The following is a 17241-nucleotide window of genomic DNA, read 5'->3' on the forward strand; positions in this document are numbered from 1 at the left end:
GATAAGTTTGTCCTTGTCTACCAAGATGATATAATGGTGTACTCCAACAGCCATCATGACCATTTGCAGCATTTAAAGAGAGTGTTCCTGAAGTGTAGAAGGTTTGGGATTTCAGTCAATCCTAAAAAGTCACAGTTTACTTTAAAGGAAGGCAAGCTGTTAGGACATGTTGTTTTTGTTGCAGGTGTCCAAATTGACCTAGAAAGAGTAAGAGAAATACAGACCTTGTCTGTCCCGAGATCAAAGAAGGATATCTTGTCCTTTCTGGGCAAAATAAATTTTGTGAGGAGGTTTATCCCAAATTTTGCAGAACTGGTGAAGCATATTACCTCCATGTTAAAAATTGGGTCAGAGATCAAATGGACTGATGCAGCAAGAAAATCCTTTGAGTTTGTTAAGACAACTATTATGGAAGCTCCTACTCTAAGCAGTCCATATTATAACAAGAAGTTCCACATATTTTCATTTTCCTCTCATGACACCCTTGCAATAGTTTTATTGCAGGCAGATGAGGAAGGTTCAGAGCATCCAGTGGAATTTTTCAGCAAAACCTTAAGGGATGCTGAGCTGAGGTATGATATCATTGAGAAAAAAGCATATGCCCTTATCAAATCCTTGAAAGCCTTCAGAATTTACATTCTCCATTCGAAGATAATTGCATATGTACCCTCTGCTTCAATAAAATATGTCCTAATGCAGCCTGATGCTGATGGAAGAAGGGATAAATGGATTGCAAAGCTGATTGAATTTAACATAGAATTGAAGCCCACCAAGCTTGTCAGAGGTCAGGGCCTTGCCAGATTAATGGCTGAAGAAAATTGCAGAATGATGGACATAAATTTGATAAGTGTGACTTCAGAAAATGGTTAGGCAACAGAAGAAACAACTGAACCAGGGAAAAATTAGTCGTTGGCAGAAAATCTATTTTCTTGTGGATGGTATGCTGCAATAGCTCAATTTTTGCTGAAGCTAGAAGTCCCTACAGGTCTTAGTCCAGGCCAAGCCAGAACTATTAAGCTCAAGATAGCAAAATATTGCATTCATAAAAATCTGCTCTATTGGAGGGACCCCTCTGGGATTGTTTTAAGGTGTTTGGACAAAGAACAATCCATGAAAGTTATGCAAAATTTTCACTCTAGCTTATGTGGAGGGCATCATTATTGGAAAACTACAGCCCAAAAAATTCTCAGAGCTGGGTACTCTTTTCATTTGTTAAATCTTGTGACAGGTGCCAAAGATTTGAAGGGAAGCAGCAATTGAAGTCCCTGCCCTTAAAGCCCATACATGCTAGTGGCCCTTTTCAGCAATGTGGCTTGGACTTCATTGGAGAAATCAATCCACATTCCAATGGCCAACACAAATGGATCTTAGTAGCCACTGATTATTTCACTAAATGGATTGAAGCAATCCCTACTAGAAAGGCTGATCACCATGTGGTCATGAAGTTCTTAACAGAGCATATCTTCACCAGATTTCGTTGTCCACATAAATTGGTCACATACAATGCAAAAGCCTTCAGGGCAAGAGAATTGGTGGACATGTGTGACTCAATGGGCATTAAACTGGTTCATTCCACCTCATACTACCCTCAAGGAAATAGTCTAGCAGAATCTTCCAACAAAAGCCTAATAAGGATAACTAAAAAACTGTTGGAAGACAACAAAAAGAATTGGGATTCTAAGCTCAAATATGCACTGTGGGCTAACAGAGTGACCATTAAGAAATCCACAAGGAATTCTCCATTCAAGCTGGTATATGGCACTGAGGTTGTGTTCCCAATTTAGTTAACTCTCCCTGTGGCAAAGTTCCTACAAGAAGAGCAGAAAGACGAAGAAGACATGGCAAAAAGGATCACTGAGTTAACAGAGGTACACCAAATCAAGGAACAGTTGGTTGAAAGGTCTGCATCACATTAGAAGAAGATCAAGGAAGCTTTTGACAGAAGGACAAAAACAGATAATTTTCAGGTTGGAGACTTGGTTCTTAAGTGGGATGCACTGAAAGAGAAGAAAGGAAACCATGGGAAGTTTGATGCTTTCTGGACAGGGCCTTTTATCATTTCTCAGATCCAAGGGAACAATACCTTCATACTGCAAAGTATGGGAGGAGAGATAGTTTTTGATGGCCCAGTTAATGGGCGGTTTTTAAAAATTTATGTTGCTTAAGGTCTTCTGGCCTTAAGGTTGTAAATATGTTATTTTATCATTTTTAGTGTAGGCTCAGTTAGACTCCATGCCCAATGGAACACTAGGAAATTTTGCTAATTTGGTTTTCACAGGAAAGGCAATGATCTGCAGTTCTTGAGACCTCACAGGGAGGATCTCATCCCCAGAAGGAGCCAGTGTTAGCTCTGCTATATAATCAGTGTCTTCTAAAGGCTGGAGGCCAACTTGGTCCTTGATTGTGCTCAAAAGGGGGCTGAAATGGCTATCTTCACCTTTCTCCATTACCTCGCTTATTCCCCTTTAATCTCCTTTACCCATGCTTTTGTTAAAAAAAAAAATCACATAAAGCCCTTTTCCTTAAGCCCCGGGCATTAAAACCCCGAAACCCCATAAAACCCACGCCCATATGACTACGTGCCTCCATGAACTCTTCACCCGTCATCGTAGCCGTTGGTTGCCGCACCACGATCCAACGGTCCCCCGTCACATTCAATGAATAACCTGCTGTTTGGTTCCCCACCGCCTGATACCATGATCGGACGACGTTCGCTCTCCCTGCGCCCGCGAAGTGACAGCCTGTTAACACGCGATGGAGAGCGGTTTCCACTGCCACGTGTTGCCCTCCGAGTGGTATCGCACATCGTTGTACATTTACCACTCAACCCCCCAACGACGGTGTGAGAAATACCACTAAATGCTCATACTTATTTTCCCGCTTGGTAATGCCCCCGTATCTTCGATGCCTGATGACTGTTGGATCTGCTCGCCCGAGATCCAATGGCCTACATTCACCCTGCTCCCGCCTCCTTCGATATCCTTGTTGACTCATCTCCGCCGTTTATCTGCCCGATCCAACGACCGATATCGCTCCGACGTCCGGCTACTCCACCACTGTGCAATCCACGTGCTTTAACCATTCCATGCTCCTGAAAGGACGAAGGTAATCAATTTTCGGTACCAGATGCATTTCCTCCTCAACAACTACGTTCCATAGACAACATGGTCAAGAAGGAAAAGGACAGAGCCGAGCAGGTGAAAAAATTTAACAGTTATGGGACTTCATCCCGAATGACACTCCACCTGCCCGAGAAGGACAACAGAGCACCTGAGAAAGATCAAATTTTTTCACTGAAGCAGGAAAATTGCATCAGAGACTCCATTAGGCAGTTAAAGCAGTTGGTGGTCGATTATGACCTCCCCATACTTAGAATGGCCAAGTGCCTTTGTATTCAAATTCTATATATACCCAGAAACAAGATGTAATCAGGGTTGATGGTTGTTGTTTTGATGTAAGGTTCAACTTCTGGAGACTGTAGCTACTTTGATACTTGCAGCGTCTCGTCTTCATTTTTGACTAATACAAGCTTCTTTTGCCGTTAATTTCTCACTTTCCATTCCTATTCTGTTCTAGGCTGCACCTGATATGTTGTTTTCTTAAACTCTTGAGGTTTAGTATTAGAGGAGCTATCATCTTATCTCTATGTTAAAGTCTTGTATTTATCAGTGAATCAATTATTTAGGTTTCTTTTCACCTAGTGACAGAGAGCTGTCATCCTGTCTGTGCATTGAGGAATTAGATTTGCAGACCTCTTTACTGGTTGCAGCCGACCATCACAAGGTCTTGTGCATCTGTTGGTGTGGTCAATATTCTCCATGTTCACCCAATCCTTAAACTGTGAGTAATTGGTGGTCTAAAGCCTTGTAGTCTGGGGGTGTTAACGCATGTCTGGAGTCAAGCAAAGTGGAAGTGGTTATCTGGATTGAACAAGCATAATTCCTTCCATTCATCCATTTGCAATAATAAGTTGAATTTGTAATGTTCCCGAGCATCTCTGAGATACAACCTAGGAGAGTTTCTTGGGGTGATAACAGGTACACTACAAAAGCCTTGGCATTATCTGCCCTAATTTTCAAAGGGACATTGAAATGAGTGATAATCTTATCTTCATAAAAGTTAATCATGACTTTGTAGGTTTCCTTCTTGGTGGGTATGTCCTCCACCCACCAAGTGAAATAGTCCATAGTGGTCAAGATCCATTTAATATCGTTACTCAAGTTCTCTTTGAATTCATTGATTAAGTCAAGGCCCCTTATTGGAATGGTGCCTCTACTACTACCAGTTGCAGAGGCAGTGCCACCAATTTTAATATTCTCATGTATAGATAGCATCAATGATACTTTAAGACAAATTTATAAACGCCCATAAATATAGATGGCCACAATAGCGACGCTTAAGGATCTTATGCATGGTTGTCCTAGTTACATGATTGCCAATACATAATCCTTGATGAAATTCTTTAATCAAGGTTTTGGCTTCCTCAAAATACACACACCTTAGTATTAATCCATAAAACAAAATTTAAACACCTTTAACCTTAACGATCTACATTTTTGTTGAGGAAGGTGCCGAGGACTACTCAATGTTTGAGATAATGAATTATATCCTTATACTATTTAGTATTCTCCAACTCTTGAATGACTAAACAAATTGTGGCTAACATTTCAACGTTAAGCTTGAAGGCTTCCTTGTTTCCTTTGGCCATGAGTTTAGCATGTCCTTGACCGTTAATCACTTTAGTGGGTTTGATCTTGAAATCATACTCTTGAATCTTGGATACCCACTTTCCTCTTGTTCCTAAGCACATATTGTGATAGAATATCCTTTACTACAAGATGGTGAAAAAATTCCATTATTCTAAACTAACCCACATAAGTACAAAAATGTTATAAGGATTTGACTAATGTGGAAGCCCATTTTTCCATTATAGCATAATTTAGTTTGAAATCCCCAAGTATTTTGCTCATGAATGCTATGAGATGTTTGTATCCTTCATCATTCTTTTGAAGGACTTCAACTATGGTTCCATCCAAAGTGAATGAGATGACGATGAATTCCTTATTATAATTAGGACTCAACAATACTAGGTGATAACATCTTTGACATTCTAAAAAACAACTCAATTGGCCTCATCCCACATAAGAGTGCCATCCTTCTTTAGCAACTTGTTCATAGGTTTTATAATTTCTGCGACATTGAGGATAAACCTCCTAATGAAGTTGACTTCACTAAATAATGATTGGAGCTCCTTAATATTCCTTTTTTGATGAATTTGTTGGATGACTTGAAGTCTCTTGGGCTCTAATCTAACCCCATATTTGACATTATATGACTGAATAAATTTCTTTCAGTCACACCCAACACCCTCTTCTTGGGATTCAATGGGATTTCATATCTTATGAGTCTCTCTAAGACTTATCTCAAATGACTAATGTGATATCTATGTTTCTTCAAGAATATCGTGAGGTAATCCTAATAGACCTCTATGATATTATTGATGATGTCTTTGAATGCATAATCCATTACCCTTGGAATGTCATACATGCATTTTGCAAACTGAAAGGCATCCTAATATATTCAAATGTTTCCCATTTTCTCATGAACATTGCTTTTTCCTTACCTTCCTCTCTTACTAAAACTTGGTTGTAACCAAAAAACTCATTAAGAAAGGACATCATATTAGATCCTATGATCCTTTATGATAACATCTCCATGTTGAGAAAATGACATTTATCCTTAATAAAGGCTACATTGAGATTCCTTAAGTTAATTCACATGAGGATTTGATCCTTTTTCCTTCTAAACACTATAGGGTTTGACAACCAAGTAGTATGTGTTGTAGGGGCAATGATTCTGACATTGAACATCTTCTCAAGCTCTTTGTTTACCTTTGGTGCTAACTTGGGATTTGTCTGTCTCATATTTTTTCTAAAATACTTAGAACCTTCAACTAATAGAATGGTGTGATCAATGACATTGTCTTTATGAGCCTTGAGGTCATTATATGACCACCCAAAAAATCCCTAAAGTCTATCACCAAATTATTAAATTTTCTTTTCTCTTTAGGGGTGATGTAAGTTTCACCCTTAATCAGCTTGGGATTATCCTTGGTTCCTACGTTAACTTTCTTATACTCTTCAAGGTTGATCATATTTGTTTAAACGTTAGAAGCATCATCTCAGGTGAAAGATGCTTCCAAAGGAGTTAAACTATAGGGAATCTTGTTAGAGAGAAATTGTTCAATTAAATACTTGTTCCTCAAATCTAGCTCATTTCCCTTGACTTCCTTTGTGCCCTTGTGAAACTTAATAATTTGGTCATCATCATAAAAAAATATTTGGAATGGATGGAATATAAATAATTTATATATGTCCACCCTTCTCCAGTTTTGGGGAATGTTGCACAATCAAAGCTGCAACAATGAATGAATTGACTATCACATTCATTGGTCTAGGCACCACCTCTAAACCCAATGCATTAAATGCATATATTTAATAGATGACTACCTACCTATATCTCTTGAGTGTTTATTTCTTGTAGGCATGTACACCTTTCACTTGGAAATCTACTCGATCTAAATTCATAGTGACTCTCAAACACCTAATACCTAATTCTTTGGTGGTAGGTAATACTAAAAGTAACTCTTCATACTCAACTATATTATTCATCACTTCAAACTCCAATCGGTAAGTGAAATGGATCAATTCCTGACTGGGAGATGTGAATGATATCCTAGCTCCATTTCCATACTTTGATGATGCACCATCAAAGCTCATCTTCCATATTCCCTCTACATACTTATGTGGCACAAGGTCAACATGCATGATAACATAAGACCCTATACTGTTTTCTAGGAACTACATCTCATTCTCTGGCTTCCTAAGGTCTTCCACATGATCCTTTTGGTATTCCTCCCTATATAACTGGATTGACTCACTCTTGGGGTAAGGTAAGGTAATGCATGATAAGTCCATTTGGATCACACCACCTACATCTATCATCCATTTTCATGACAAAATAATTCCCGAAGCTTCCAACACATCCAAAACTATGATATCCATGCTTAAATAAACATTAGGATTTGCTTTCAGATGGACTTGCAACTCTTTGATCATGCCTTTGGATGATATTTTTTGGATCTCAAAGGTGTATATATTCCTATAGGGCCATGGAGTTCTAAGTCATATCTTATTGGCCACCTCCAAAATCATGACACTGACTACAACCTCTGAACCCATCATAAAACTGTGAAGGATCCAATTTATCACAACCAATGATCCTAAGAATGGCTCATTCAAGGGGTTCTTACTTGGAATATTGAACATAGATGATGTGAGGAAAACTGAAGTATCCTGAATTTTCTCCACATTAGACTTCCTAGCTTCAACACTGTTCTTGAGCTTGGGATTCTACAAACTACAAACTACAAACCTTCCCAATTTGACTTTTGATGGTAGGAAATTCAATTATGGTCAAAGGGATAGACACTTTGACTTTACTGGCTCATCCATAACAATCCACATCAAATGCCTTGGAGCCTAAAGAATTAGTTTGATCATTTATTTTCATAGAGGAGGATGATACTTGGCCAAGGCTTTGGTTTGGGGTGGATTTCTTCTTTAGATCTTCTTTGGTGATTCTTCCTTTTAAATTTCTCAACATGAATATGTTGGATCTCCAGAGGGGAAGGCATCCTCCCAAACAACTGGGTATCTCTATCTATTTCTGGTTCACTCTCATATGGTTTCAATTCCCCAATAAATCCACTTATCCCTAAAAAAGGGGATAAGGCGCATGTACATAGGATATTAGACCTATTAGCATTGTGCTTGTTCCATGCTTCCATATATAGTTTTGTTTGGTATCTTTTTTGCCTTATATTAATTCCTTCGTGGATAGCTGGAAACATTTGTATTATTGAGTGAGTACGGTGATTGGATCATTTGAACTACTGAGATTAGAAGTGAATGCTTTATATTTAGATTCAATATTTTTAGGTTTTATCTCATGCTTCAGTTGGTCTCATCATGTCAGGTTTACCAAATAATGTCCAACTATTGCCAATTTCCTTATCATTTTCCTTAGCTTCACCTATGTTGTTTGTTTTGATTGATTGAGGAAAAAAGAAAAATCACCCTAGAATGCATTAAGATAGTATGTTAGAATGGCTTGATCAAGAGGGTTGCATGTGTTTGGAATTTCTTGATTTTTTTATTATCAAACCTTATGTTGAATTCCTCTACTATTTAATTATCTTTTTGTTTAATTTTAGTTAATGAATTCAATAGAAACCTAACATCTTTCTTCTCAACCAATCGTTCAAAGGATGTGTTCCTTAATTGGTCAAAATTAGCAATGCTATTCTTTGTAAGATTAGAATACCACTCAAATGCATCATCGATCAATGCAAATGCAAATAATTTCATTGCTACATTTAAATGAGTAACTTTGAGTGTATTTAATATTTTATTAAATAGTTACTATAATTCTTGTGCAATTTTTGCTTGTTCTCCTTTAAAATTAGGTAATTCTTTTAAAGAATCAAGCAGATCATGGGGTTGACTGGATATGTTAGAGAAATCAAAGGGTTTGTACATGTTGATCAACCATTGTGTAGCCATTGTGTTATTAATTAGTGATTCTTTTTCAACAAATAAATATTTGAGTGCAAGAAGTGTGTTAAAAGGTTCGATAAAATTTTGTTCCCCAACATTAGATCTTCTACACTGATAAAATAACTTGGGATGAGGAATGTTGAAAAATGTAGCAAGAAAGTCTCAATTTGATTTTTCCTTAGTCAAATTAAGAAAATTCAAATTTACACATCAATAGACAACTTGGATGCACTTAACTTGTGTGACATGTATCTCGTCAGTTAGATCAGTATATTCAAGTTAGAGGAGTTGGAGTTCAGTTAAGCATGTGTGATTGCTAATTTGTAGCAATCAAGGTCAATTATTTCAAGTTGTTTTCAGTTAAACTAGTTCTAACTGTTGGAGGAACTAGTGGAAGGTTAGTTGTGCAGTGAGACAATAGTCTAACTCAGTGATCATCCAGTTAACTGATCAATCAACCCAAAATAGCTAGTGCATGTAGAGAATTCAAGTTCCCTAGCTGTGGTGGAGATTCCAAGGTAGTGTAACATCAATTGTAGACTAGTCTTGAGTGTACATGTGTTGCATGCAGTCAGATGATCAACCTTGGGAATTGCGCAAGCATTTTGGAGGAAATTCCTAAATAATAGGGGCATAATTTTCTCAAGAATTGCGCAAGGAAATAGGGGCTCAAGCAGAGGTAGAAATTGACTAAGTCTGGGTCAAAGCTTCTCAGTGAGAAGAGAAATAGGTTATTCACTTGCAGGTTGAGCTCAGATTGAGCTAGAAATTGTAATACATATCTATTCATTAGATTAATGCAAGCAGACATAAGGGGTTTTTAGCAGATTTCTTTCCCTTGGAAAAATATTTTGTGCATGTGTTATTTCTCATTGCATATTTGTGATTAATGTTCTAAATTGTGAATTGAATTCCACAAAGCAGTAGAGTAGGATTGTGTCTTGTGATTTAGATTAAAATTTCATGAGCAGTAACAATTCTACACCATAATTTCCACATGGTATCAAAGAAAGATTCATATTAGAAAAATAATTTGAAGTTGTTTCTCAAGAGATTTGAATTTCAGTTATGTGAAGTAGGATCTCTTTAGAGTTGGGAATATGACCTTTAACGGGCTGAGACTAGAGTATGCCTTGGAAGGCATCTCTAGTTGCATTGCATGGAAGAATGACATGCAAGCAGTGCTGGATGACAATGGATTGCTAGAATATGTCAAGAAAAATATTGAAAAACCACAATAATCTGATGTACTAAACCTAGCCCAATGGAAGAAATATATAGCCAAGGTGAGGAGAATAATCTTGGAGGGAGTGCGAGACCACATTGTCTCAAATCTCCATGGGTACGAAACTCTTTTCATAATGTGGAAAGAAATGACAAAATTGTTCGAGAATAGTACTGACCACAGGAAATAGGCACTCAAGGATAAACTTTGAAATATCAAGATGCAGAAGAATGACACTATTTCATAGTATTTGAGAAGGTTCACACAAGTTTTGATGAACTTGGCGAGGTTGTTTAAATGTTGCAGAAGATTACTTGGTAAGGCTAGCTCTTCTAGGCCTTCCTAAAAGCCAACATAACTACCAAGACTTGATGAATGGAGGGAGAAATTATCAAATTGGGAATACTTATAGTCCGATTGTGTATAAGAGGAGATAAGGCGGAACACCATAGATAGGACTTCATCCAAGGGTGAGGATGAAGCAAAAAATTGCATTGGTTGGAAAGGGAAAGAAGGGAAAGGGAAGAAATCTCAAACCAAACCAGAATCCAAACAAGGGGGCAAGAAGAAAGACTTGTCCAAAATTAAATGCTTCAATTGTCATGATTTCGAGCACTATGCCACAAAGTTTCCACACAAAAATTCGAGCAAGAAGACCTCAGAAGGAGCAGTAGGTGAAGCCATGGCTTCATAGTTTGATCTTGACTTCACCCTTATCGCATGCATGATAAGAACAATGATGGGTAGCATGTGGTACTTGGACTCAGTGCATCATTCCAGATGACAAGGTGTAGAGATTTTTTTAGTGACTTGGAGGAGAAACATCTCTAGATAAACATCAAGCTAAGAGCGATGAAAGGTACAACACGATCGAGATTGGTACAATCACCTTTTAGAGGGAGTCGATATCCCCTCTCAGACTCAAGGATGTCATGTTTGTTCCAAGCCTAAAGAAAAATCTCATTTCTATAGCTGTATTGGAAGACCATGGTTATGATGTGATCTTCAGCAAAGGGAAAGCATTCCCGAGACACATAGCCACGGAACAAGTGAAGCATATCGAGGTTCATGTGAAGAACCTATATAAGCTAGATGTGGAATATTGCGCCACATTAATCCATAATGCAAAGAAAGTGAAAAGCATGATGTTAGTGAGCTCTGGCGCAAAAGACACAATCATTTGCATCATGTTGCCTTAAATATTATGCAACAAATAACCATTGGCCTCCCTAAAGGAGCACTTGAGTAGAAGGATGTCTGTAAAGGTTGTACCTTGGAGAAGTATAAAAAATACACATTCCATGACCGGGACAACAAAGAACATGTAGTATTGGAATGGATCTAGTCTGATGTCTGTGGACCTTTCTTGATAGCACCCACTGCCAGACACAAATATTTCTTCATTTTTATGTATGACTTATGAAGGAAGTGCCAGATCTTCTTCACGTGGAAGAAAGATGATACATTCTCTGAGTTCATAGAATTCAAGGCACTGGTTAAGAAAGAAAATGACAAGAAGGTGAAGGCTCTCAAGAGAAATAATGGAGGTGAGTTTGTTTCAAATGAATCCAAAAATTTATGTGTGAAGGAATGAATTCGAAGAGAGATGACAAAACTCTATAATCCACAACAAAATTGGGTGGCTAAGAGAAAGAACCATAGCATTATGGGAGTAACGAGAGCTATGTTACATGACCAAGGTCTACCACTGCATTTGTGGGAATAGGCATCTAACATAACAATCTACTTGCAGAACTAGAGTCCTCATTGGATTATTGGTATGATTACACCAGAGGAGGATTTGTCGGGGAGGAAGCCATATGTGTCGCACTTTAGGATTTTTGGAGCCTCTGTTTACTACCATGTCTCCAAAGATTCTAGGAAAAAGCTTGATCTGACAACAAAGTTTGGAGTATTTGTGGGTTGCACATAAACTCTACACAACTACCATGTTTATTTACCATCCCTCATAATGATAGTTGTGTGAAGGGATGTAAAGTTTGACAAGGAGAAAGTGATTTGGTACTCTTGAGAGGGAGCTTCAAATTCCACCAGAAGAGGAGATTTTAGCTCCAAAGGAGAAACCTAGGGAAGTTATGGAGTAGCCACAAGTAGAGGAGCAAAGAGTGGAGACATCCACTCAAGCAGAACCATCCAGAGAAGGGAGAAAGAACTAGGGAAGCTGATAGAATTGTGCAGGATGCGAGGGAGAATGTGGGAGCCCCTTCAAATTTTCGCAAGCAGAGGAGGTAACCTGAATGGTACATTGGCTACATGGCTATAATGAATGAGCTTGTAGAGACTGAGCCGTCCTCTTTCTAGGAAGCATTCAAGAAACCTATATGGGTTGATGCAATGGTGGAAGAATATGAATCCATTGTAAAGAACAATGTTTGAGAAGTGGTCCCCAGACCGGCGGATAAATCGATTATGGGTTCGAGATAGATCTTCAAGGTTAGGCATGAAGCAGATAGAAACATAGAGAAGTATAAGGCTAGATTTATGGCCAAAGGATTCTCTCAAATTGAGGGAATCTACTATGAGAAAACCTTTTCTCCCATAGCAAGATATTCATCCATTAGATCTATTATTTCATAGAGAAGTATAAGGCTAGATTTATGGCCAAAGGATTCTCTCAAATTGAGGGTAGCGAATATGAGGAAACCTTTCTGCCATAGCGAGGTATTCATCCATTAGATCTATTCATGGATTGGCTGTGCAAATGAGGTGGAAGATCCACCATATGGATGTAAAAACAACATTTCTTGATGGGGTTATTGGGGAGGAGGTGTACATCAAGCAACTAGAAGGTTTTGAGACAATTTATCGAGAGTATCATGTGTGCAGACACAAGAAAGCATTGCACAGTCTCAAACAAGCACCCCATACTTTGTACACCAAGATCAACAACTATATCACTGGTTTTGGCTTCACCAAAAGTGAAGCAGATGAAAAACTGTATCATATATTGGTAGAAGGTAAATTTCTTATTATTTTCTTATATGTTAATGATTTGATTTTAATTGGTGATGAGAAGCCGATTAGATCTTGCAAGGATGACCTTGCAAGTGAATTTGAAATGAAGGACATGGGTCTCAAGCACTACTTCCTTAGGTTGGAAGTATGTCAAGCTGATGGGGAACTGTTTGTGTCTCAAGGAAAGTATGCAAATAAGATACTGCAAAGATTCTGCATGGAGAGTTTCAAATCCATGGAGACACCTCTAGCGATCAACTGGAGGAAGGAGGATGCCACTTCAGGTGAAGAAGTGGATGCTACCATTTATCAACAACTAGCGGGTTCACTGATGTATCTTGGGAACACACAACCAAATATGTGCTATGCAGTCAACCAACTGAGCCAAACTATGGTTAGGCCAACCAAATTATATTGGAAGGCAACTAAGCATGTTATATGGTACCTCAAAGGCACCACCTAGTTTGGACTATGGTATAGACAAATAGAGGGAGTGAATCTATGTTGCTTCACAGATACATATTATGCAGGGAGTCCATCCGACTGAAAGAGTACATCATGTGGAATTTTTAGTGTTAGGTCCACAATGGTTTCATGGTACAACAGGAAGCAAATATATGTGGCGCTCAGCTCGGCAAAAGCATAATACATGGATGCAAGTCAAGCAACATGTGAGGTGATCTCAATGAGAAAGATACTTGTGGGACTGTTTGATTAGATGATGGATCCAACTGTGTTCTATTATGATAATCATAGTTGCATCAATATCTATGCGAATCCTATATTTCACGATAAGTCCAAGCATATAGATATTCAATATCGCCATTTACAGGACTGTGTGCAGAGTCGTATAATGTTGCTATAATACATTCGATAGAGGAATAAGATGATGAAAATTTGACAAAGGCTTTGTGAAGAGGGAATTTCAAGTTCCATAGGTGCAGGATAGGGGTGGTTGATAATCCTTTTCTTGATGAGAGGGAGTGTTGAAAAATGCAATAATAAAGTCTCCATTTGTTTTTTCCTTTGTCAAATTGAGAAAGTTCGAATTTCCACATCAGCAAATAACTTGGATGCAGTTAACTTGTGTGACATGGATCTTGTCACTCAGTTAGATGTGTAATTTGTGTTAGAGGAGTTGGAGTTTAGTTAAGCATGTGTGATTACTAATTTGTAGCAATCAAGATCAATTTTTTCGAGTTGTTTTTAGTTAAACTAGTTTTGACTGTTTGAGGAACTAGTAGAAGGTCAGTTGCGCAATGGGACAACAATCTTTATACTCCAATGATCTAGTGTTGTTTCTAAAATTGATAAATTAAGGAAGGACCAATTTAAAATGGATGGTAAAAATGGAGAAGAAGACAAACTTGGCTGACTTAACTGAAATTTTAGCTATGTATATAGATAGTTAGTTCATAAGAGTTTGGGAACCAAAGGATAAAAAAGTTGGCTATTCCCTCCACTTCAATAGGATGGAATTGAATTTAATATTTTATGAATCATCAATCCAAATGCCTCTGGATAGAACTTGTAATAGGGTCTCAAAAAAGAAGTAATTTCTTTTGGGCTTGTATCCTCTTTTTGGGTTCACTAGGATTTTTCGTGGTTGGGATCTCGAGTTATTTTGGTGAGAACCCGATACCCCTATTTTCATCTCAACAAATACTCTTTGTTCCACAAAGATTTGTAATGTGTTTTATGGTATTGTAGGTCTACTCATTAGCTCTTATCTGTGGTGCACAATTTTTTCAACGTGGGTAGTGGCTATAATAAGTTCGATAAAAAAAAGGAATTGCAGTCTTTTTCGTTGGGGATTTCTCAGAATAAATTGTCGTATTTTACCACGATTTCTTATGAAGGACTTTCAGAGGATCAAAATGGAAATTCTCAGTGATCATCCAGTTAACTGATCAATCAACCCAAAATAAATAGTGCATGTAAGTAATTCAAGTTCCCCAATTGTGGTGGAGATTCCAAGGTAGTGTAACATCAGTTGCACACTAGTCTTGAGTGTATAAGTGTTGCATGCAATTAGGTGATCAACCTTGGGAATTGCGTAAGTATTTTGGAGGAAATTCCTAAGTAATAGGGGCCGAATTTCCTCAAGAATTACACAAGGAAATAGGGGTTCAAGTAGAGGCAGAAATTGTCTAAGTCCAAGTAAGATCTTCTCAGTGAGCAGAGAGATAGGTTATTCACTTGCAAGTTGAGCTGAGATTGAGCTAGAAATTATAATACATATCTATTCATCACATTAATGCAAGCAAGAATAAGGGTTTTTTAGCAGTGTTCTTTCCCTTGGAAAAATACTATGTGCATGTGTGTTATTTCTCATTGCATGTTTTGTGATTGATGTTCTAAATTGTGAATTGAATTTCACAAAGTAGTAGAGTATGATTGTGTCTTGTGATTTAGATTAAAATTCCATGACAAGTAACAATTCTACACCATAATTTCTACAAGGAACACAAATCAACTCACATTGGTTTGAATATATTATATTCTACTTCTTGTTTGGATGAGGTTAATATAGAGTCACTAGTTGTAACTTTCTAAGTTGGTCTTATAAAAGACAAATCTCATCAAAGTACTAATACGATAAATGAAAACTCATCAATGATGGTTGTTGTCATAAATAACCAGGCTTAAATACCTCTCCCTGGCAAAAACACCAAAAATATTTGTCATGGAAGGGAACAATTTACACCTTGAAATATGTCTTTGAAATTTGAAATTATTTGACCTTATCGACAACAATAACAACATAAAATCTCACCAATCCAATTAGTAGAGTTGCAAAGGTGCATTCAACCTGCTAGAATGAGAAAAAATAACGTAAGGGCCCACAATTACCTCATCCAGAACCTCGTTTTTGGGCCCAAATTCCCCCAAAATGCTAAGGTAGGATTCCCACTCTATTGTAACAATAATTGCAAGCCTCAAATTGAGGTGTTTAGACTCGATTCCTTTCATTCCTTAGACAACCAAAGACTAATTCTTCCTAAGTAATTGGTAGAACATTTCAACAAACATCCAAATGTTGTTTGGAAGGTTATGATGAGTACCCAATTTTCTAATTACACACATGATGTGTTATATTTTCTTTTTTGGAGATGTGTAGTAGCACAATGACAATGGAATCCTAGATCATAAAAAGATAATAATGTCTTGGAGGCATTGGGAAAGAACGTAATTTCCATATATCTGTAGATACGATTTGTTTGGGTAATAATTATGTATATCTATCGCGATATATTCAATAAATGATAGTGGCATCTGCTATCTCTAGTGGAGCCTAGATGATTACACTTGTTGGTTATTGGTTGTGCATAGTACATAGTTGGTGTTCATCTGGCGAGGAGGCCAACTGGCTAATAAGTATGAGAATCGTACAGAATGAACTCACTAACTATTAGCATGACAAATATACTAGTTTGGTGTGATATAAATGAGAAAATATTGATCAATGCAATACCGTATTGGGTTATTGTTTATAATTGTTCTATTATCTGAAAACTAATCATCTTTTTCGGTTGATCAGGATAAGTTGAGGATGACTAAGACCGTAAGGTAACCCTTTCTATTAATTTCAGTGAGTGTAGCCCATGTGATAATGGAGAATAGGAAGATGCTACTTAGGATAAGGTTTAAAGAGACAAAAATGGAATGATGCTTTTCCAAAATTAATCAATGGTGATCATTATTATGATAACTGAGTATCGGGTATTTGACGAACTAGGTAAAATGTGAACCCCCTAGTTATTTGACGTTTAATTGGGGGGGGGGTGACGAGTTCGTGGTGGGGATTCAATCCGATAACATCCTTTGAAATGGAGGGTTGGGATGACATGCAACCCCCCCAATCATTTCAAAACCACCAAAGTGGGGGCTCTGCATTCTGTTGTTTTCAAACGAATGGTTTTGTTGATGTGATGAGATAGGGATGTGGCATTTGGAAATTTAGTGGTAGAGTTCAACCGTTTTAGGAAAAGAATACATGGCTGTGCTTCCAACATAGAAAAAGTCATTCACAAGTTCCATTAGGTAGGAGTTTAATGACATCTTAAATTTTAAAAAAAGGGGACTATGTGGGAGTAACTCCTACTTTAACAAAGTTAGTTAGAGATGAAACATTGTGTGGCTGGTTAAAATGGAATAATGAGTTTGACATAACTATTACAATTTCCTATAGTTATATAAGAGGCGAGTTGTACACTACATGGAACATGGTGTTCGGTAATTCTGGGAGAGATAAATCTGTAACATTGTACAAAAAGCCTTGAGAATTTTTTCAAGAAATCAATACAGATTCCATTTCTTAAATTTGATTGTAGTTATTATTTTTCTTATGTGTATATATAGCGTATTCATAGCATGTTCCTTTTGAGTTGCATTCTAGAATGTTTGAAATAAAATATTATG

This window comes from Pinus tabuliformis, chromosome 7 (assembly GCF_031772625.1).
Source record: "Pinus tabuliformis cultivar Carrire ecotype Pingquan chromosome 7, CPIR1, whole genome shotgun sequence".
Lineage (NCBI taxonomy): Eukaryota > Viridiplantae > Streptophyta > Pinopsida > Pinales > Pinaceae > Pinus > Pinus tabuliformis.